This window comes from Peromyscus eremicus, chromosome 8b (genome assembly GCF_949786415.1).
Source record: "Peromyscus eremicus chromosome 8b, PerEre_H2_v1, whole genome shotgun sequence".
Taxonomy (NCBI): domain Eukaryota; kingdom Metazoa; phylum Chordata; class Mammalia; order Rodentia; family Cricetidae; genus Peromyscus; species Peromyscus eremicus.
Window position 1 is genome coordinate 14,707,314 of NC_081424.1, and position 21,972 is coordinate 14,729,285.

Here is a 21,972-nt window from a genome sequence, read left to right on the forward strand (position 1 = left end):
GAAGAAAAGTAATAAGAGTGACCTCAACCTCAATCCTCAGATGTGTACCCACTGCTGAGTACTTGACTAGGCAGTCAGCATGTAGTGTCACAGAAGCCAAGGCCGAAGAAAGAAACGGTTCAGTCAGTCACTACCCCGGGAGCTGAGAGCTCATCTGATGGATTATGCATCCCTGCTTCATTCATGGAGTACTGATTTTTCTGGTATACAGCGGATGGCTCCACAACCTGAGTTTGGTCCTTGGAACCCATGTAAAGGTGGAAGGAGGGAATCGACTCCATAACGTCATCCTGCTCTGATGTGCATATACTCACTATGTCATTCATGTACCTGCATTCCCATATATCACACACACACACACACACACACACACACACACACAGGTGTAATAAAAATTAAAAATACTTTCAGAATGTTCATATTTAATTTTATAATTTGTTGTAATGGTAGTCAATGCCAACGATACTTAAAAATCCAGTTCTACAATACCACTATAAAAATGTCATCGGACATAAAGATTCATTTTTCCAGGATTATTTTATTCAAAGGAATACTAAGATCTAACCTCAACAACAATTTTGTTAGAAAATCTAAATGATGTGATTGATGTATTTGATAGTATATTTAAGTACAATGAGTTTAATACCTTATACTTACTTAATAAATGAAAATAAAATTGCTTTTAGAATATTGTCTCAGCCAGCACAGACTCATTGCTGAAAGATTTAAAAATACCAAAAACAGACCAGCTTCAGAGGCCCACACCTATAATCCTAGCACTCAAGAAGGAGAGACAGCGGGGTCACAAGTTCAGACTCAGCCTGAACTACATAACAAAATCCTACCGCAAAAGTAAATACTGAAAATGCGGAGTATCTTAGTAGACACTCTGAGCTCTAGATAAAGAGATTATTTATTTATCTGACTTATGGTGCCACATGAACTTTAGGATATCCTCTAGAAAGATTCCTCCTCACTCCAAGTATATCCCAGACCTTGCCCTAGCCACTAGGAACAGAAAATGAACAAGAAGCACTTCTAATAGTCTACTTCCGGAGATGCCACAGAAGTAACTAACCACATTATAATGCCATCAATACTCCAACCTGGTCACATGACAACCACATCAGCTTCGTTCTTGCCTCTGCATTACCTCTGGCTGTGCGGATGTGTGGCCATCTGTCCTCTTACCACATGATCCAGTAGCATCAGTCATGTACCTCTGCTTGGGTTTTCCTTCTCAAAGAAGCAGTTCATTTTTGTCCTGTCACTCATCGGTGTGAGGGCTCTACTTTCATGTCCTGATGTTGCCATTCATCACGTGCTGTGTACTCTAGCACACAGAGACCTGGCATATCTGAGATGCTTGAAAAACAGTTAACTAACTGAACTGATGAGTGTAGAATCTGTAAAAAGGGCCAAAAGGAACTCTCAAAAAGAAAGAAAGAAAGGAAGAAAGAAAGAAAGAAAGAAAGAAAGAAAGAAAGAAAGAAAGAAAGAAAGAAAGAACCCTCTCATTTCTGTATAAAAATTGCATCACCAGGACCGAGTCATAATAGCAAGGCTACACAGGAATATAGAGAATGAGGAACTTTGTGTGGATTGCTCAAGAAGGGAAGAAAGAGAGCTGTTGGTGGTTCCTGCTTATGAAGCTCAAGACTTTCCACAACAACTCTCCAAGAAACCCCAGTGCCTATCTCTGCTTATTTTCTATCCGGCACCCTTCAATGGATTTCCATTTGATATGGAGAGTTCTTCAGGTGCCTTTGAAGGGAATTACTTAGATTATGAAGAGGTAAGAGTAACCCATCACCAGTGAACTCATTAGATTTCCTTTTTTTATTACAGCGTTTATTTTGTTTGTTTGTTTGTTTCTTTTTTGAAGGACTGCATTTATAACTTCACATGTGACTCTTTTCCAGATTTCTGCTTCATCCCTAAAAGGCAAGCTCCATTCACCTCAGACAATATTTTTTACACTGATCATGACTGTGCAGACACCTTGCTGACTGGGGACAGAGATTACTATGACATGACCTTAAGTGAGTCACTTTTCCTACCTGTGGTTCCTGTCTGTCAGTGATCAAATTAAAACAGTTAACCTGCTCTATGGTGTGATCGTGAGGAGTTGATGTGAAGGCTACTGGTAACGCTAAGCAGAAAAGTCAGACTTCTAAGTGATAAATTACTGGCCACTCTTCGAGGGCAGTGCTATTAATCTTCCTGCATAGCCTTATGTTGAATTCTGGAAACTTTAAATAACAGCAATTTACATGATCTGCTATGAAACAGAATGTTACCAAAAGTCACCTTTCTGGTACCCATAGTCTCTGTTGGGTAACTGCAGAGAGTAGAAGTGAGGGGGTTTTAATCTCACTGAATGAGAACACAGACCATTATCCAAACTCTTTCAGTTGAATTAAGCAAGCTTTATTTTCTGTCATACAGGAAAATGGAGTTTGAGAAAACAGCCTCTAGCACAGGAGAAGGAAGAGTTTATGTTAGTCCCCAAACTTCCAGGCTAGGGTCTTCTTCAAGGGTCTTTGGTTACATAGGAATTTGGCACAGTATTTCAAAATTATTTGCAAAACATCTCCCCAGATTACAGCTATAAGACGTGGAACATGTCAAACTCTAAAAAATAGCTCACGACATGGTCAAACCCAAGTTTTACAGAAAACGGGAATGAACTTATTTTGACCTTTCAATAAGATAGCTTTTAATATGAAGTTGGAATCGGGATGGTGCATCACCACCAACCACGCCCCCCCTTTTTTTTCATATGTATCCCTTTCAAATCCTTGATAGGGAATGGCTATTTTTATCTGTTGTATGGGCTGATAATGCCAGAGGGGGGAATGTATCTGAGTAATTTTTATTTGGCAAGCAACAAAGTTTGTATCATGGCTAGGGTCTCTCTAATTGTGTCTGGTGGGTTAGCATGGAAGGAATAAATTTTTCTTGAAGCCATCCTTTTTGTTCTGCATAGAGCAGGTCGAGTGCCCTACCATATTGTAGAACTATTTCAGCCGGTGAATTTACTTGTTGATACATCTTGGTTATTTACTTTTTAACAAGTTCCTCCCTAATAATGAGGGAGCCAGGTATGCCAAAAAGCCTTATACAGTCATTTTTGTCCCCTTTGCTTAGGAGTTCCCTTTGGGTCTAACATTCTAGCCTTTGTGGAGGATAAGGGATGGTGTATTCTCTTCTATAACTGCTTCTCAACCGAAATTAGGGCAGTGTGTCAGGGCCCAGGAAGGCTCAAACATTAGCCAAAGGCTGGGAGGATATTTAGGCAATAGGGCAGTCATCAGAAGTATTTGATTTCTTGACCAAGCTAAAGAGACAGGGAGAGATCACATTGGCTGGACTGGTTCACACCAGCTTTCAGCAAGTTTTCTATCAGCTTTCAGGGCTTGTAGCTGTTTGCAGCAGTTTGTAGTCCACAGCTGATTTCTGGATGGTGTCTACTGAAATCTGCAGAGACAGAGACTGTGGACAGATGTTAAGGTTCATAAATTTAAAGGAAAAATCTTACATTTGGAGCTTCCGGGATCATAGTCCTGGTAGTTGTGGGAGGGGAGGAGTCCCACGACCAGGTGAGAGAGAAAGAATAGACAGGTGGAGAAACTTAGGCTGTTGATTGACAGGAGTACTTAACTGGAGTCCACTTGACCTGTAAGAGATGGAGCCAATTTTTATGATTTCTTCAACTCCTTGAAGCTTACATGAATATTTTCAGTTTATAAAAGAGAAAAGGTTTTAGATATGTTAGTTTTACCATTGTTTGTTTGTTTGTTTTTAAACATAATTCTTTATTGATTCTGTGGAAATTTCACATCATGTGCCCCATCCCACTCACCTCCCAGTCCATATCCATCCTGAAGCATGATCCTAATTAGTCTTAACAATAAAAACCCAGAGTCAGATATCAAATGTGAAATCTGAAAGATCAGAGAAGCTGAGCAGCAGCTACTTCTTACCTCTATGAAGCCTCAGACCAAATGGGCACTGAGATCCTATCTCCGTCCACCTTATATTCCTGTCTCCACCTCCCTAGTTCTGGGATTAAAGGCTTGAGCCTCCCATGTGGCTCTTTTTCTCTTTTAGAGTGACTCAGTCTCATGTAGCCCAGGGTGGCATTGAACTCCTGATCATCCTGCTTACTCCTCCCAAGTGCTGGGATTAAAGGTGTACCCCACCACTGCCCGGCCTCTATGGTTAAGTAGTGGCTAGCTCTGCCTTCTGATCTCTATTTGTGAGAACAAAAACAAAATATGATACAACATTTCCCTCTTTTTTCTCTAAAATAAAAAGTAAAGGTTTTAACTAACCAAGAAAAAATATATACAATAAGTACAATAACTATATAAAAATATATACAGGCAGTAATTACACTAACAATGTCTAGTCCATTAGCACTTGACAAATTCAAAGAAAATACTCTATTAGCTATCCTATCTTGGTGAGTCCAAAGTGTTGTACCTAATTCACTTCCTATCCTAACTTGCATTACCAACCCAAAATTTTCTTTTTATGTCTCTCAACCTTATACACTTTTCATCTCTTTAGTGAGTTCCTTTTCTGAGTCTGGTAACAAGGAAAACTATAACTATAACTATCTAGTCTTCAACTCCATCAGCCATCTAAGAAGGATATAATATTATCTGAGTAAGCAGGAAGTATAAAGCAAACAACTTTCAAAAATAAGAAATGATAGAAACCTTGGACAGTCACCCGAGGTTCCTCTGCAATGTCAAGGCACCATCTTCAGCCTACAGGCCTAGAATATCTGACAGACTTATCTATGAAGCAGGAATTTTGAAGGACTGTCCCACCTTGTCTTGGCAAAGTTCTGCAGTCACTTTCCTTTATGTCCTGCTTGTCCAATTTGAACAGCATACTGTCAGCAGTCAAGGCAAGGGCAGTTTCTTGCCCAGTGGCTAACTTTTGCCACAAAGAAAGTAAATTCCATATGGAGTTTCTTCGATGCTCATCATCTTCTCTAAAGTAGATTGATGTTGCCAGGAGCATACATGTCTCATTGTCATTAAAAAAAAAAAGGAACCTTGTGAGCTTTATGTTATTAAATCATCTTAAATGTCATCTCCTATAGATCTCTGAAGTGTTTGAAGACCACTTGCCTATCTAAAATATATGTTTAATCTTGAAAACATACCTAACATGGCTACAAGTTTGATTGTAATAGGTGACTACTAACCTGCATTTCTTTATTATCCTAAATAGTTCATAATAAAAACTTTCAAGGACTAGAAATTTATATTACATTGTTAGACGACCTATATAGGTACAATACCTTGAACAAGAGTAGAAATGTATGTACAGTGTGTTTTAACCAAAATAACCTTAAATTTGTATTAATATTTAAATATCTATATCAATGTAAACTATTTAAAACTAGTAGTTGCTTTTAAAAAATAGATTCAATAACCTACCTTTTTATCCTATCACTTTTTTTTTTTTTTTTTTTTTGGTTTTTCGAGACAGGGTTTCTCTGTGTAGTTTTGTGCCTTTTCCTGGAACTCACTTTGTAGACCAGGCTGACCTTGAACTCACAGAGATCTGCCTGCCTCTGCCTCCCGAGTGTTGGGATTAAAGGCGAGTGCCACCACCAGCCGGCTATCCTATCACTTTTATAACATATACACAGTATAACAAAAGTAACCTCAAATTTGTATCAATATACAAATATCCAAGTCAATGTAAAATATTTAAAACTAGTAGTTGCTTTTTAAAAAGATTCAATAATCAACCTTTTTATCCTATCATTTCTATAACACATATACAGTATAACAAAAATAACATCAAATTTGTATCAATATGCAAAAATTCAAGCCAATGTAAAATATTTAAAACTAATAGTTGCTTTTTAAAAGCAGATCAATAATTTACCTTTTTATCCTATTTCTATATCCCAGCCCCTTTTTCTTTTTAGAACAAGATCCTTGAATCTAATCTTCTTTGTTTTGCTTTCTCCTGACCATTAGCAATAACAACTTGTAACCAACTACCCTAAATGATGACAAATGTCCATAACCCACTGAATGACCAAAAACTGCCCACTCCACCTCTTGGGAAAACAGGCATTGTTGTATTCTGAAAATTACTTCTTGCTGTCTTAGGGTGACAGCATCTTTAGGGAATCTTGAAAAATATTAGGATAATTGTCAAGTACTGAGAGAGCTAGCAAGCTGTATTATTTCTTGTCTAGTCTCTGTATAATGGGAAAGTTCAGGGCTTGTCTCAAGTCCTGGCTGGAGTAGTCTCAGATAGTCACCTTGAAATTGTCCTGAGCAGTTTATAATCCAAAGATGATCTTTAGGTGGTGTTTGTCAGCTTAGTGGCATTACCATAGTCCAGGTGGAATTATTGTTGTGGGGCTCCATCATCTTTTTGGAGACTTCAGAGACTTCATTAGGTCAAATTATTCCTTTTCTTGGTAATATGTTCCAGGTAGTTCTCCCTTCTTCTTTGGATGTTTATCTGTCCAAAGGTCCTTAAATTCCTCAAGATGGTTGTTTTTACTTTCCTGGAAAGACAAAAACAAAGCCCTGTCCCAACCCTAACTTTGGGGAGTTGCTCTTTTGGCAAGTTATATCTGATCAAATGAAAAGCATTTCTTAGTCTTAAAAGTTTCTTTAGATTGAGTGGTCACACTGGTTGATGAACTATCACCTCTTCTAATCAAGAGGTCTCTCTTGTTCAAATCTATTCTTCATCAATTTTGATTTATAATTTCTCCTTAAATTTTTCTTTTATCTTATAAAGCTGTTTTATCATCCAGAGCTGTATGTTTTTTTGTTTGTTTGTTGTTGTTGTTTTTTACAATAGACATTAGGTCCTTTAATTGCTCTGGGAAAGACTTTCCCCCATGGTGACTGAGAATGACTGGACCAAATTTTACATGGGGTCATGTGAGAGGGCCCAAAAGCCATTCCCTAATGGCAAAGAGTTATCCTGTCTGTCCCTTTTTGATCTGCTTTCATTGGTCCAATGTCAGTCTTTACCACACTTTCTGCATACTCCAGAAGAAAGGGGCCTTTTGTTTGGATCATTCCTAGAAAAAAACAAAACAAAACATTGTTTCTAGTAACATCTTGTATAACATTAGAGGGACCAGTCTTAATATTATATATCCCAGGGGCTCAGGAGAAAGAACTACAAATGATGAGGACTATTTTTGGGAAATAGAATCTCAGCACCCCAAGCTCTATAGTCCACTTGCTTTAATTCCTCTGGCATAACATCCAATTTACACAGCTTCAGTTCTGTTCTTGTGCCTAGATCCTTTCTTGATTGATTTCTCTCTATATTTATTGCTGCTCCCTCTAAGTTCTATCTTAATTCTGCCTCATCTAGGTCCTTTTTATCTTGTTCTTACCCAGCTAGTACTTCCCCATCTGACTCTTCATCCTATTCCATCTTGTCCACACATACTCTCTGGTCAAAATCCTCCTTATCCCTCTCCATTCTCCATCTCTAAGTTCTCCACATTCCTCCTAAGTCTCCCAGGAATCCAGTTATAAACCCAAGCAATAGCAATCCCATGGTTGAGCAAGGTCACCAGGCTTGAATTCTATGGGGTCATAAAGGCAGGTAAGAATTTTCCTCAGGCAATGACTACCAGGATTCAAGGGTCAAACTGAGGGGTGATAAGAATCATATAGAGGGGCAGTAATTGTTAATTATCATTTGCAACCCAAAAGGGAAGTGACTAATGAATTAACTAAAGGCTAAATTTGGGTAATATCTAAGAAGAAGGATCTTATGTGCTCAACTATAATCTTAAACGTGATTGGTAGAAAATGTTAAGGATCTGTAAGTTGCTAGGTCAATGGGAGAAAATAAAACTGTCTTCTTTTTTCCTGTGGCTCTTACCTGTCCAAGCTATCTGCCATTTTTCTGCAGGACGGGGCAAAGTATGCTTGATCGCTAGGCAACCTGTGTACAGCTAGATGCCTCTGGTGACAGTTAAAGGGAGATCTGGAACTAGAGGTAAGATTTGGGAAAGGAGGAAGTTAAGCTTAATTGACACATCTGCCAGGCCTTCTCAAATGGGTAGTCTGGATGCTTAAGTCTGTTCTTAGAGAGTACAGAGGTATATCTGATAAGATAATTTCCTCCATTTAGGGATGGACCTGGCCAAATGCTGCCAATGACAATAATTACAGGGAGGCCTGAACTGGGGTTCTGGCTGTGCATAGCTGTCAGCACACAAGGTTATCTAAACATTCCTTTAGTAGAGGGGATAAGGTACCCAATCAATGATGGAAAAGCTACAATAGCACATGAGAAACTCATAGCAGAAAATGACTGATAATCAAAAGCCAAATATCACCAAGGCTCCTTGAGCCTCAGCTTGACCTCTAGAAGGCCCTTGGCTTCTTCCAGGTGTTAGCTTTGTTATAATCAGCTGAAATCCTACTTTGTATATTTTTGCGGCTTGCAGCAGGAACACCCTGTTTACAAGCCCTGTTCAGATTACCTTGTTTGCCACAATTAAAGCACCTAACATTTTGATTTTTCTTTAAGCCTCTGGAAATCATCTCTCCTAGCCAAGCAGCATTATGGTTATGAGATTCAATATTGACTGTATCTCGGATCCATTCCTCTATGGGTACTGATCTTGCCTTTTAAAGGCCTAATTACCCCTTTGTATTGTGAATTAACATTTTTTAAGGCCCAAGATTCAATTATTATTTGTCTAGCTTCTGAATTTGGTATCATTCTATTTACAATTAAAGTCAATCTTTGTAAAAAAAAAAAAAAAAGTCAGTGATGGTTTCTTTTGGGCCCTTTATAACTTTAGTAAATGACTCAGTTTTCTTTCCAACTTCTTCAATTCTGTCCCAAGCATTCAAAGCTGCTGCATAGTGTAGAGCCAGGGTGTGGTCATAATATAGAGACTGTTTCTGTACATTAGCATAATTCCCCTCTCCAAGAAGGTGGTCTTGGAAGATTTCAATACCTCTAGCTCTGCTTTGTTGTTCAATCAACTTAGCCTCATCTTTCCACCAGGTCCTCTACTATAATTGAGGACCAGGTTCCAATACTGCTATAGCCAAGTCTTTCCAGTCTTGTGGGACAATTCTATTACTAGTTGACTATGAATTTAACATCTGCTTCACAAAAGGTGAATACATACCATATGAGACTATCGCTTCCTTAAATCTAACATTTCCACATGAATCCAGTCAGCTCTTACACAGCGTTGGAGATATCTGTCATCTGGCAGTTGTTCCTATGAGGTGACTGGATAAATTAAGGTTGATTGTTTGAAAACCCTGGGCTGTTCCTCTCTAATTTTATAATGTAATGCTGAAGTTGGTTCTCCTTTAAATTCCTCTGTTTGAGTCTGAATATCTCTATGATCTGTTTTAATAAGTTAATATGTGGCACTCATATCAACCAACCTCTAAATGATCAAATTGATAATAAGAATTATCAAAATGATAACTAACATTATGTCAATCCCAGTTAAGTTGATTATTCTTTCATTAAATTGTTCCATTTTTAAACCACCCATTGTGTACAAAGACCTTACTCCCTCCATCATAACAGTGTTTCCCATTTTTTAACATGGGAAAAAACTCTATCTATCTATCTATCTATCTATCTATCTATCTATCTATCTCTTTTTAAACTATTTTCCCCTTTAAGAATTCACAATTGTCTTACCAAATCTGATGATGATGATGATGAAGATGATGGTGAAGTGTGAGGCTGATTGCTGCTGCATAGAACAATAGAAGCCCAAGGCAGCTACCTAGTGTTGTGGCAGCCTGACGAGGGAGTCCAAGGAAATCCCACAACCCCCTAGGAGAGAAGAACCCAAAGAGCCAGCTGTCTGCATAGGAGAACTCTGAAAATGGCTAATTGCGGCAGTATTGGGAGTCCAAGAGCCTGTGGAGTTTATTGCAGAAAGGCTGAAAGAGAAAAATCCCAAACTTGCTCAGAAGCTTGGTGAAAAAGGAAAGGAAAACCTGGCCAGTGAGGCAGCAACTCCCAGTGGGAGCCCCCTCGTGCAGCTCCGGTGTGTGTAAGCCATGGGCAAGTGGATTTTTTGTGAATTCATGCCCCAAAAGTTAGACACCAGATGAAGTGTAATACTAATTAGTTTTAACAATAAAAACCCAGAGTCAGATATCTAAAAGATTGAGAAGCCAAACAGCAGCCACTTCTTACCTCTATGAATCCTTAGACCCAATGGATGCTGAAACCCTGTCTCCACCCACCTTATATTCCTGTCTCCACCTCCCTAGTCCTGGGATTAAAGGTATGAGACTCCCAAGTGCTGGGATCAAAGGCATGATCCTCTCAAGTGCTGAGATTAAAGGCCTGAGCCACCAAAAAATGGCTCTGTTTCTTTTTTAGACTGATTCAAACTCATGTAGCCCAGGGTAGCCTTGAACTCCAGATCTCCCTGCTTCTTCTTCCCAAGTGTTGGGATTAAAGATGTGTGCCACCACTGCCTGGCCTCTATGGTTAACTAGTGGCTAGCTCCACCCTCTGATCTCTAGTCAAACTTTATTTGTCAGAACACAAATATAATATCACATAACACTATCCCTCACCCCTGCAGTATGCCCACCCAAATTAATTAAAAACAAAACAACCAAAAAAAAAACCAAAAAAAAACACACTCCTCCATCTTTCCAATACCTCTTCATTCATCATAGTGACATCAGGAGCTGCAGTGTGTCATGCAATATACCCCCTTTGTCCAAGCAGCCCCACCCACAAAATGTTCATTGCAATAAGTCATTGGTCTGGTTGAAGGCTTCTGGTTTCTATAACATCATCACTGAGCTGGGCTCTTATTGAAACTCCTCTAAGATAGCCTGTTATTGCCCAAGTCATAGAGAGTCTGTGATTATCATTCTGCAGGACCAGTACTTTCGCAGACTCCAACAAGCTAAAGATAGGGCAGCTGTTAGGGAGGCCAACCCAAGGTCCAAGATGTGGGTCACAGTACTAGTTGAGCTGGTCAGTTTAGGCTGTCGGTTCCACCCACTCAGGTGGGGGGCAGGGCCATCTCTCCTGAGTGCTGGGGTCAGCTCTCCTGCTACAGTATCCATTGAGGGGCAGGACCAGCTATCCCTGGGCCAGTGAGGAACAGACTGGCTCAGCACTGCCACTGAATTTCAACACGCAAGGTTCTTATGACCCCTATGGCAACATGAGCCATGGATATTAGCTCAGACCCTGGCAGCTGTTGGGCCATGGACCCAGACATGGCCCACAGCACCAGCCTGTGGCTATGCAGGCCACTCGAATTGGTGGTAGCAAGGCCCTCAGACGTGAACATGGCCACAGGTGGCAGCCTAGACCCCTAGCATCAGCATTGCCTTTGATGGTATCAGATATCGATATCAACACAGACCTTAGCTGCCTTGGGAAAACAGACCCAGACACTGCCCTTGGCAGCATCCCTGGCACAGACGACACTGTTGGCTCCAGTGACAGCACAGCCCTCAGACATCAACATGGCCAAGGGTGTGGCCTAGACCCTGGGCATCTGTGTGGCCTTTGATGGCACCATGGGCCACAGACATCACAGACCCCAACTCTAGTAGGATCACCAACCCAGACATGGTTCCATGCAGCAGTCTGGGCTCAGATGTCACCATGGTCCCAGGTAGCAGTGTAGCCCACCCAGACCTGCACGGTCCCCAAAGCAGAGTGGCCCTTGGATACCAACATGGCCCGGGTGGCATCAGCATGGCCTTCATTGATTACCATGGTTTGTAATCTGTATTGAAATCCATATTGTAGAAAAAGCAGCTAGCGGCTGTCTGTAAAGCAGCTGGAGCAGACTCGGGCCTTTGAGTCATAACAAAAGCTATGGCTTTGGATCCAAAGGCATGAACATTCTTTTCTTTTTTTCTGTCCACAGGGCTAGATATAGATTGGACAGAGATGTTTTTAGCATGATGAGAGGCAACTATGTTTAGAAGACAACCAAAGGAAATTTAAAATCTTGAGCTTGTGACTGATAATAGCAGTCAGTACCTTATTGGCTTATCAGAACTATATTGATCCATACTAAAACTCTGAACCTTTCAAGTCTTGGTGTAATAATAGTATAGAGTAACTTGAATTTATATATCGTAAATCATTTTCTTACACCTTTGTAATTTACTTAGGCTTCTATAACCTTAGAAGTTTACATTTAAATTATTCTAGATTTTTATAATTCATATAAACCTTAAAGTTTTTTTTTTTAATTCAATTACTTACCATTAGCCATATATAAGTGGTTGATTACTGAGAACAGTCTTTGCAAAGCAAGTTCCCCAAATAATAAAACTTATGTCTGAAGCCAGTTTATCCTTTTATAAGCAGCTGCATGTAAGGCAAACCTGTCTGTGAGTTTGCGTTTTTCACCAGGTGACCTAACAGCTCTAGAAAAGCAAGTCCTGGTTTTTTTATATATATGTATAATGCATTGACCAGTCAGCTGCTGCTAAACTGATAAAGTTACAATTAGCTGTCAACACCATCTGAGAAGGATAAATGATAGCAAAAAGTATAATCCACAGGCCCTGCACCTCGCCTAGTCGGCACACTAGAGTCAATTCTGTTGGCGGAGGTATGGGTGAGCCCTCCCCAAAGTTGTTACTATGGAGAGCTGTCCCCATTACTTATCTGTCCTGTGGCAGCAGAGGCACGGAAGAGATACCCGTCCCCTCTACCCATAGATGCCTGAGACAGTGGAGAGCTGGCCTTGAGGTCAGAAGGGCGGCAGGAGAGCTACCCCTGCCCACCACCAACTACATCACTCAGGAGAGCGGACCCTGCACTTCCTGTAGGCGAAAGTGTGGGTGAGCAGGCCTGGAACTGTGAGCCTGGGAGGGCTGTCCCTATTACCCATCTGTCATGTAGCGGCATGGGCAGGGCAGAGATGCCCCCCCCTACACATCAATGCCTGAGACAAATGGGAGAGCTAGTCCTGCCCCCATCTGCTGCGGGCACCGGGGAGAGTGGCCCTTAACCCATGCCTGGGCAACACAGTAGAGCTGGCCCTGAAGGTGTAGGTGTGGGAGAACAGACCCTGAGGTCATGAAAGCAGGAAAACTGGCCCCTTCGCTTGGCTGCAAAGGGTGAACTCACCAAGGCAATGCAGGAGAGCTCACCCTGGTGATGAGAACAAGGGAGAGTTAGCAGGCTGACCAACCCAGCTACCAGGGTTATGAGTTGGGTCACCCCAATATCCACCCCATCTGTGATATGCTGAAGCAGATGAAGGGTGCAGTCCTGCAGACCCAAACCTGCAGGATTTCCACAACACAGGGTAACCAAGAGGAGTTCCATTAAGGGCCCAGCATTAATACTGTAGCAGAAATTAGAGGCCTTGAACCAGACAAATGACTCTTTGCAATGAACACTTGCAGGTAACACTATATGTACAAAGGGGTTTAATGTGTGACTCACTATGGCATGCTACAGCTTCCATGATGAGATTTTTTTTTCCTTTTTGTTTTCTTTTTGCTCTTAAATTTTATTGAGGGGGTGGGGCTTCAAGGGCAGAGGGCAGACACACAGGGATGGGAAATGAAAGGGACCAAGATGCATGATGTGAAAGACACAAATAAGAAAATTTTTTTTAAAGTATAATCCAAATGGCCTATGTATCAAATAAAATGATCAAGACTTAACCATTACCTGGATGGTTACCCTAGTCTCCAGTGGTAGTTTCATTGGGGGCAGAGGTCAGTCTTCGGCTATCACACAGGAAATCAGTAAACACAGGCCTTTAGTTACCAAATCCAGGCAGGTCTGATCTGTGGAGGAAAAAATCTGGGAAAATTACCTACCTTAACTTAGGCAGAGTAGGGCAGTCAACCTAACAGTGTCCACAGTTTGTATAGGGCCTTGGCAACTGGCAAGCCGTGGGGCAGTTTTTCCCAGTGGTTAGCGTTACCATAATCCAGGTCTGTGCCCTATCTGTCTTCTTTGCAGAGCTTAGGGTCACCTCTAGGATATGATGTTCTATCATAGAAAGCTTTTTCACTAAACATTTTAAATGCCATATTCAGCAGATATGAATTCAGAGTCTCTGGAAAGTTTTGAGGTCCATCTATTAGGTATACCTGATTTTAAATAAATTTTACTTGATTTTAGCTTTATGCTTTAGGCTTAACCTTGAAAAACTAAAACATCTTTGATTTTTGTCCTTTATCTACCATCTTCCTACTAGTTTGCTTTGGAAACTTTTTTAGCCATGTTTATCTAGATCCTTCGTTTAGGAGCCTGATTCTGTGTGGACCTTCTATGACGTTCATTGGCTCTCTGGATAATGAGAATCTCATGCATATTTGTGGATTTCTAAAGCTACCTAGAAATCATTTCATGTAACAATCTGGAAATGTCTGGCAGCAAAAGTTCCCCCCACACCCCCCACACACACATTTTTTTCTTTCATCAAATAGCAAACAGGAAGTAGTAAACCATGGGGCAGGGGAGAAGCTTGCAAGGCACGGTATCAGACTTTAGTTGGGCCCATGTGCTTTGCTCAAAAGCAAATATCTTAAGTTTTTATGCTTATAGTCATGGCCCTAACTCTTTTTTTTTTTTTTTTTTTTTTTTTTTATTTCTCTGAGTAGCACATTTTCTTTTCTCTTTTTTTGTTGTTTTGTTTTGTTTATTTATTTATTTATTTATTTATTTATTTATTTATTTATTTATTAATGCTGAATGCCGTTTATTGAAGGAGGGAGGAGGTCTTAAATACAGGCTTACAGCACAATGGGAGAACCCCGGAGGGCAGAAGTTAGCTACAGATGTTTTACAATCTTGCATCTAAGTTGTTAATGCCCATTATGCAGGATACATAGACAAGGAACTTCCCTTAAGATTCAGGAGGGTGAAACCCAGGAGGAAATTAGCATAGGGAGGATATCAAGGTCAAGGTCAGCAAGCAAGGCAACAGTTATCCAAAATGGGGGCCAAGGCCCTACAGGTCCCCCTTTTACTAATAAATGAGCTTCCGACTTAGGTTGTGTGGGATGTCAGCAGGTCACCTTACCCATCATGGAGACACCTGCCCAGGCCACACAGGCACTCTGTCTTAGGTTGGTGAGTGCCCCCCAGGAATTACCTCTCTGAATACTCATTATCAGCTGCCTGTTTAAGTCGTGCTGGAATCAAGAAAAATGGACTTTGGCGGTTCATGTTCCTGGAGTTGTACCCATGTCAGTGGATGCCCACACACTCCAGAAGAGAATTTGACATTGCTGCTGCTGTTGTTGCTGTTATAGCAGAGGAGACCACCACTGCTACTGTTTCTGGGATTACAATTTCATAATTGCTTACTACAGCTAGCACAGTGGAGACCCTGGCAGCAAAAGTAGCTACCACAGTTAATTAATCTTTCATTCTATTGGACATGATAAATTTAATTCAATAGTTATATACATTTCGATTGGCTTTTAAAATTATAAATTTATAAACTCAAGTTCCATTTGCCTTTGGGATACCATCTTACAAGGCCCTAACTCTTTTACTTTTTTATTTTGTATTTAAAATAATGTAGATTTTTGCCATCTTTATCTATTCAAAACTCTGGCCAGATCCCATCTCATAACATTAAACTTCTGATGGTCTTTTTATGTTATATTTTAATTAGAAGACCTGACTTAGGACTCCAGTCCTGCTAGTGACTGTCAGATTGGCATCCAAATCTGGCCAGAGAGGTGAGGAGCAGCCCTAAGCCAGGGGTAGTCTAGGATGATTTTTTTCAATAAGACAGTTTCTTTTATCTCCTCTCTTACTTGGTTTTGCTTTTGGCCACAATTGTGTCTTAACTTTTTTAAATGAATATTTTTTAGGCTTAGTCCTCTATTTAAAGCGTAAGCTAGAATTGGTAAAATTATTAGAAGAATTTTTTCATATAACAAATGATAGTGTTTCTGTTTTGACAAACGAAGACTCAGTGAATCTGAGCACACTTAAAGAGAGACATTTTGGTTCAGTACATAACATTTGAGATAAAGTTAACATCCAGAAGACCTCTTTCTAAAGAGCAAATACTTATTGACCATAGTAAGCAAAATGTCACTTATGTTACTTTGATTGAGGAATAAAAATTATTGAAGGTTTTTATTTATATATTTAATTATTACAGGCTTTTGGTGTTGTCTCCTGTTTTTTGTATGTTTGTTTGTTTTGTTTTGTTTTGTTTTTGGCTGTTGTGTTTTGACCTTTTGTTTTCTTTTGTTACAAAATCAAGTGCATTACTTGTCATAGGACAGACAAGAAGCTTTTAAATAAGCATGCTTGCTTGGATCTAGAGAAGGGGGAGCCATAACCCAACTCCGGGGCCAGGTTTTCAATAAAGCAGAATGGCATAAAACAATATTTCAATATTATTTATATCTGAAAACTGAATCCAGTGACCAGGGGCAGCAACCAGAGCACAGAGAAGGCTGAGAGATAGAAATTCCTAACTCTGGTTATTAAAGCAGCCATGGCAAACAGCCAAAGCAGCTGATCTGCTGGCTCTTCCCTTGCTGGGTGGCCTCTCCTGCCCTCCTTTCTGGGCCGCAGTCTTGTTTTTCTTTTTTCCTGTGGCATTGCACCCCTGGAGAGCTTTCCACTGCCCACTTTCTCTCCAGCCCTGGTGCAGAGTTTCATCCCAGCCAGCACCTAGGAGCGGACCCAGGAATGGGAAACAAACCCGCAAGAAAGTGTTTGGGGCTGCTGAGGCAGCGGTGGCCTTAGCTGAAACAGGTGTAACGAGACAAACAAACAAACAAACAAACAAAAGTGAAACCAGTAAACACAGAACACAAAATATTCAAGGGACAGAGTCAGCAAAAAATGAACCCAGTAAACAAGAAACAGAGAATGTTCACATAGTCAAAAGAGACTGGTCAAAAAGAAAACACGCAATGGCCACCTACACGCACACATTTAACTGGACTTGAATGACCTACCATCTTGGCTCCCTTTATCCAAGAACCAGGTGGGCAAAACGACTTCTTGCTAGTGCCTTAGGATTGAAACAAACAGAGCAGAGAACCAAGAACCAGGCTCCAAAAAAAACCAGATAGGCAGTGCAACATTTTGCTAGTGCCCTGGACAGGAGTTTATGTACCTTCTCAGCTACCTTTCTGTCCTCCAGACTGGATCCCACCAGAAATGGTACCAGATGGCATCGGTGGAAACACCCTCTATGACTTACCAACGGAGCCCTCCTCAGAAAGGTGCCTGCTAGTTTCTTTCAATCCAGCAATCCACCAAACTAAAAGCATGCTTCAGAGCCTTGGAACATTACCAAGGTCTGCACCTTGTGAGGCAGCATCCCAGTTCCAGAGTCCCAAAGTGAAGGTCCAGCTTCAGAAATTGGGTTGGGGTCTTGATCTCATAGAGGCTTCCAATTGTTAATCCCACTTAATGAGAGTAAAGATCATTACCCAAATTCTTTTTGTCAAGTTAAGCAAGATTTAATTTCTGTCAGATAGGCCTATCTCCCTAAAATAGGGTTAGAGAAAATAACACCAAGAACAAGAGCAGGTAAGGTTTACATTAGCCCCCCCAAAATGCAAGGCTAGGGGGTTTTCAAGGGTTTCTGGTTATGTAGGAACTTTACAGAACATTTCAAAAGTGTTTGGCAGAACATCTTATCATCAGGATGAAGGTCAGGGTATAGAACATGTAAAATTCCAGAAAATAGGTCAAGATATGGTCAAACACAAGTTTTATATAAAACTGGAATAAACTTATTTTTACTTTGTAACAAGGTGGCTTTTAATCTTAAGATAAAGTCAGGCTGGTCCATGGGGTGGGGCATAATTCAACATGGAAATCATAACTGTTATATATATCACATAATTGGGAATTTTTTCAAGTTTCCTAAAAACCTGAAATACATACCAATTAGAGGATATATTTAATTCATTAGCATAGAGGATTTGTGAAATAGTCCAGTTTGAATGTTTTTACTTTCCAATAGACATTTTTTTTAAACTAAAACTGTGCTGCATATAGCCAAGCTGACTTGAGCAAAATGACACCAAAGCCTTGTGTACAGTAATCTGAGCTACAGCATCAGGCCGATTCGACCCCTCTGTGTTTCCTCAAATGTGGGCTTGTTAAATACAGTAACTACTTGATAAACTTGTTATGAACAGCAAATCACAAAACACGTGTCATTAGCAGAGTGCCTGGCAGTCAGTTATTGTTCAACAAGGCTTGGTGTTTATGATTACTATTACTAGGCAGCATTGTAGATTATCCACATCCATGATGCTGAGACAACCAGGACTTAGAAAACTAAATTAGCCTTTTGATAGAGCCATGAAATTATAGTCTTAGTCACAGGAAAGTAAAACTTGGGTGTACACACATGCACACACACACACACACACACACACACACACACACAAATGGAATCTAGATACCCTAGATATAATTGACATTGTATTCTTTGATGATCCATCATGTTTCATCAACACTGAGATAGCTAAAATGTAGCATACCATCCCTCTGAAACTCTGGCTTCCTCAATTGGAAAAATAGCTAGGATTTATTTATATTGCATTAGTGACAAGCATTTATTGCCATAGACTTCATCTTCTAGGGAAGGCCTGATTTCTGTGATTAATAAATAATGTTAAACTCTGTACCTTTTAACCACCAAATTATACCTACTGGTCTCCTTCTGAGATATTGCTAGAAATTAAATACTTTTCTTTTCTGAGTCCTAAACTAAAAAGGCCTTCTCCAAGAATCCATTGGAAAATGGAGGAAACTGTCATTCACTAGGGTTTTCAGTCTAGATGGTATTAAATGAATTTTACATGTAATCTTTGGACAGTTATTACCATAGGATACATTTTCAATGTCTGTGATTTGGTAGCCAGTGACAATGTGCCATTTACTAATCATCTCATCTTCAGCACAGTCCTAGGCTACCTCCTTAATACAGGTGAAGATGATGAAATTCATCTAAAAATCTCCTTTTCCCTCCATCATAGCACATATTTCTAGCCGTGAACAAGCTCTATTTCTAGCCTGATATATTTCATCTATCTGCACAAATTGAGACTCAGATAATACATACCCATCAACCCAGCACCATTTTTCACGAAGTAGCCCTTGCTTTTATCATCTTTCTACATTTTTCAATGCTTGCATTGCCTTGAGCCCTTACATAAATGTTTCCACACCATGTGCATTTTCTTCCAGCTCTCATTGTCTTTCCAATATTGGCTTTGTAAGATTTATCCATAACGATACTTGCAGATTTCATTCATTCTCTGTATGGAGATAACTCTATACACTGTTAACTCTAGAAGGAACAGTCTCCTCTTGATAAATGAAGACCCAAGTGCCAGAGCACCAAGAATACAGAAAATAATAAACATAAATTAATACAAATGTGTATTCTCTTTGGTGAAGAATTTTACCATGAGGAACTTATACCATAGGAGCACATTTAACCGTTTTATAAACTCAAGTGTTCAATACAGCACTGCTTCCCTGCTAAAATTTGGCAACAACATATGTGTTTATCAATAGCAATTAGTTAGATTGATTTTATTATAAACAGAATGGGTTGGGTAGTGACAGAAACCGAGACTTATATATTTACACAGTAAGCTGTTGGAGATCCTTATGTTTACAAGAGAAAGATTGACAGCAATGAGAATACCCTGCTTCATAAACTACTGTATCGAGTTTTGAGAAGAACCAAGCCTATATTTTATAAGGATTAATTTCTATTTATACCCTTTGTAAGACGAACATATGTAAGTTGATTTAAGTGATAAAAGATTGCAAGGAAAATGTGAAGGGTGATGTTGCTTTTGAAGGAAGCAACCACAACGGTGTTGATATGAGCTAAAAAGTGAGACTGTACTGAAAGAGAAGGAAACAGTGCTTTAACAAAGTCCTGTTGCAGAAGTGCGTGGTCCTAACAAGCTGGAACACTGCCAGAGCAGGACAGCCGTGCTCACGATTCACTGAATATAAGACTTCAGACAATGATGATAACACTATTAAGGGCTAGAGATATAGGGGAGTTGTACGATATGTGTACTATGTGCACTTGTTTACTATGTGCATGACCCTGGGTTCTATCCTCGGCACCACAAAATGAAACAAAGATCAAACACACACACACACACACACACACACACACACACACACACACACACACACACACACAAGAAAGAGAGAGAGAGACAGAGGAGGGAGGAACAGACAGATACAGACAAAGAGACAGAGAAAGAGAGACAGATATATACAGAGAGAAGTTCACTGCTCTTCTCCTCCAGGATTTGTGATATGTGGATCTGTTGTGAAGACCCAAAGTGTTCATTAGCAATGAGTTCCAGCTGCTGGGGATATGCTGCTGGCCTGAGAACCACACTCTGAGATCTATGGCCCCAAAACAAGAACTGATGAATGAGGTCTAGGTAAAAGTCAGATTAAATGGCCTTGATGAAAGAGCCACCAACCATGCCAGTGAGACTTGGGGAGCAAGGCAAACATTACCTGCCCTCAGAGGGCAGTTCTTGGAGTCTTGACTACAACTCTGCTTATAGAGCTACTATCCTCACTAGACCTGATAATTGAATTCCGGCATAATCGTTCTGTGCAATTGGCTGTTTGGTAAATTCTTTGAGGTCAAGAATTAGACGAACGCTCTCATGGAAAATCTTAAACCTAAACACAGATACCAAAGATGTTACTCTGAAAAACAACAAATGGTGTTTTATTGTCTCTGTGAGCCTACTCAACTTGCACCTGGAATACATGTAGATCTTGACTACTTGTAGTTAGGACAGAATTTTACCCCCTTTGGAAGTGATGCCACCCATCACTTCCTCATGAAAAATTAATTAAAACTCCTGAATCGTTGCTCCAAACATTAATGAAACTCACTCACAAAGTTGGATTTTCATTATCATTTTACTTCTATAACTCTCGATCAAATGGTGGAAGAAAACACTACATGGCAGTTACCTTATATTCATTTGATCAACTCAAACTATGTATCTACCACACTGTGTATAGAAACTTTCTCCTAACAGTTTTAGCAAATTGACCTGAATTGTCAAATGTCAAGAATTAAGCTTTTTGTTCAATCTTATTACTTTATATGTAGCTTCCATCATGTCAAATATTTATCAAAATGGGAAACGGGATGGCAGAAAGATTATTAACATGTGCTGATTTGCCAACAATAGCCAAGAGTTAATTCAAAATAATTCAGGCTCAAATGCTAAGATTTAGCATCAAACCCTATACCCGGTAGAAAAGCAGTTATTCATTGTTGCCAAAAGCTAATATCTGTATTTTTGTCAGAAAGGTGCTCCTCTGAGAAATCAGGAAATGTGGATAACTATCTCTTCCTCCGTGAGCTACTGCATCAATGATTTCAGCAATAATCTGATTGTCATGGCTATTTCTTGCATCTCAAGTACTCATTGTGGGGTGGGTGGGAAAGGGTGGCAATTGTTTGAAATTACCGACAAAGAAAATGTGAACCAGTAAATATACAAGATGGACCAGTGGCATTTGCAAATGAGCAACACAACCACTGGCTATTAATACCAGGGACTGAATCACTCTTGATGCAGCCTTGCTTTTCATCCAGGAAAAGGACTTTGGGACCAGAGAAATGAGTCATTTTAATCTGCCTCGTTGCCATGGATTCTATTGCCCTAGAGACCTCCTAGCGCCTACAGAAGCAGCAGTGTGCATCACTCACACTAGGAGCTCTCCCAAGGCAAGAGTGGAGGTCTCCTTCTTCAACACTTCTAAGGCAGGAAATGCCATTTCTGCAGGGGTGAAAAGAATCCTCTCTTTTCCATGAGTGAGCTACTGAGTTTGATCATTTTTGCTTTTAATCTAATTCCATTAAGAGATGTGGGTGGGTGAGTAGGGGGAATGGTCAGTGTGCATGCATATTTGAGAATAATTAACTTCGCCTCTGTC

At 40.1% G+C, this 21,972-nt stretch overlaps 1 long non-coding RNA gene across 4 annotated transcripts in view; it reads right to left on the reverse strand.

The window, feature by feature from the left end:
• Positions 1–422: 422 nt before the first annotated feature.
• Positions 423–21,972, reverse strand: part of LOC131918440 (uncharacterized) — a 32,075-nt gene continuing 10,525 nt past the window's right edge. For 2 of the 4 annotated variants that reach the window (XR_009380977.1, XR_009380979.1), the window contains exons 3-5: positions 13,690–13,808; positions 7,903–9,840; positions 5,467–7,081 (exon numbers count right to left, since the gene is read on the reverse strand). This is a non-coding gene — a long non-coding RNA (uncharacterized LOC131918440). Of the gene's footprint in view, positions 5,044–5,466; positions 7,082–7,902; positions 9,841–13,689; positions 13,809–21,972 lie in introns of those variants that run through there. The other 2 variants (XR_009380978.1, XR_009380980.1) reach the window with 2 other exon arrangements.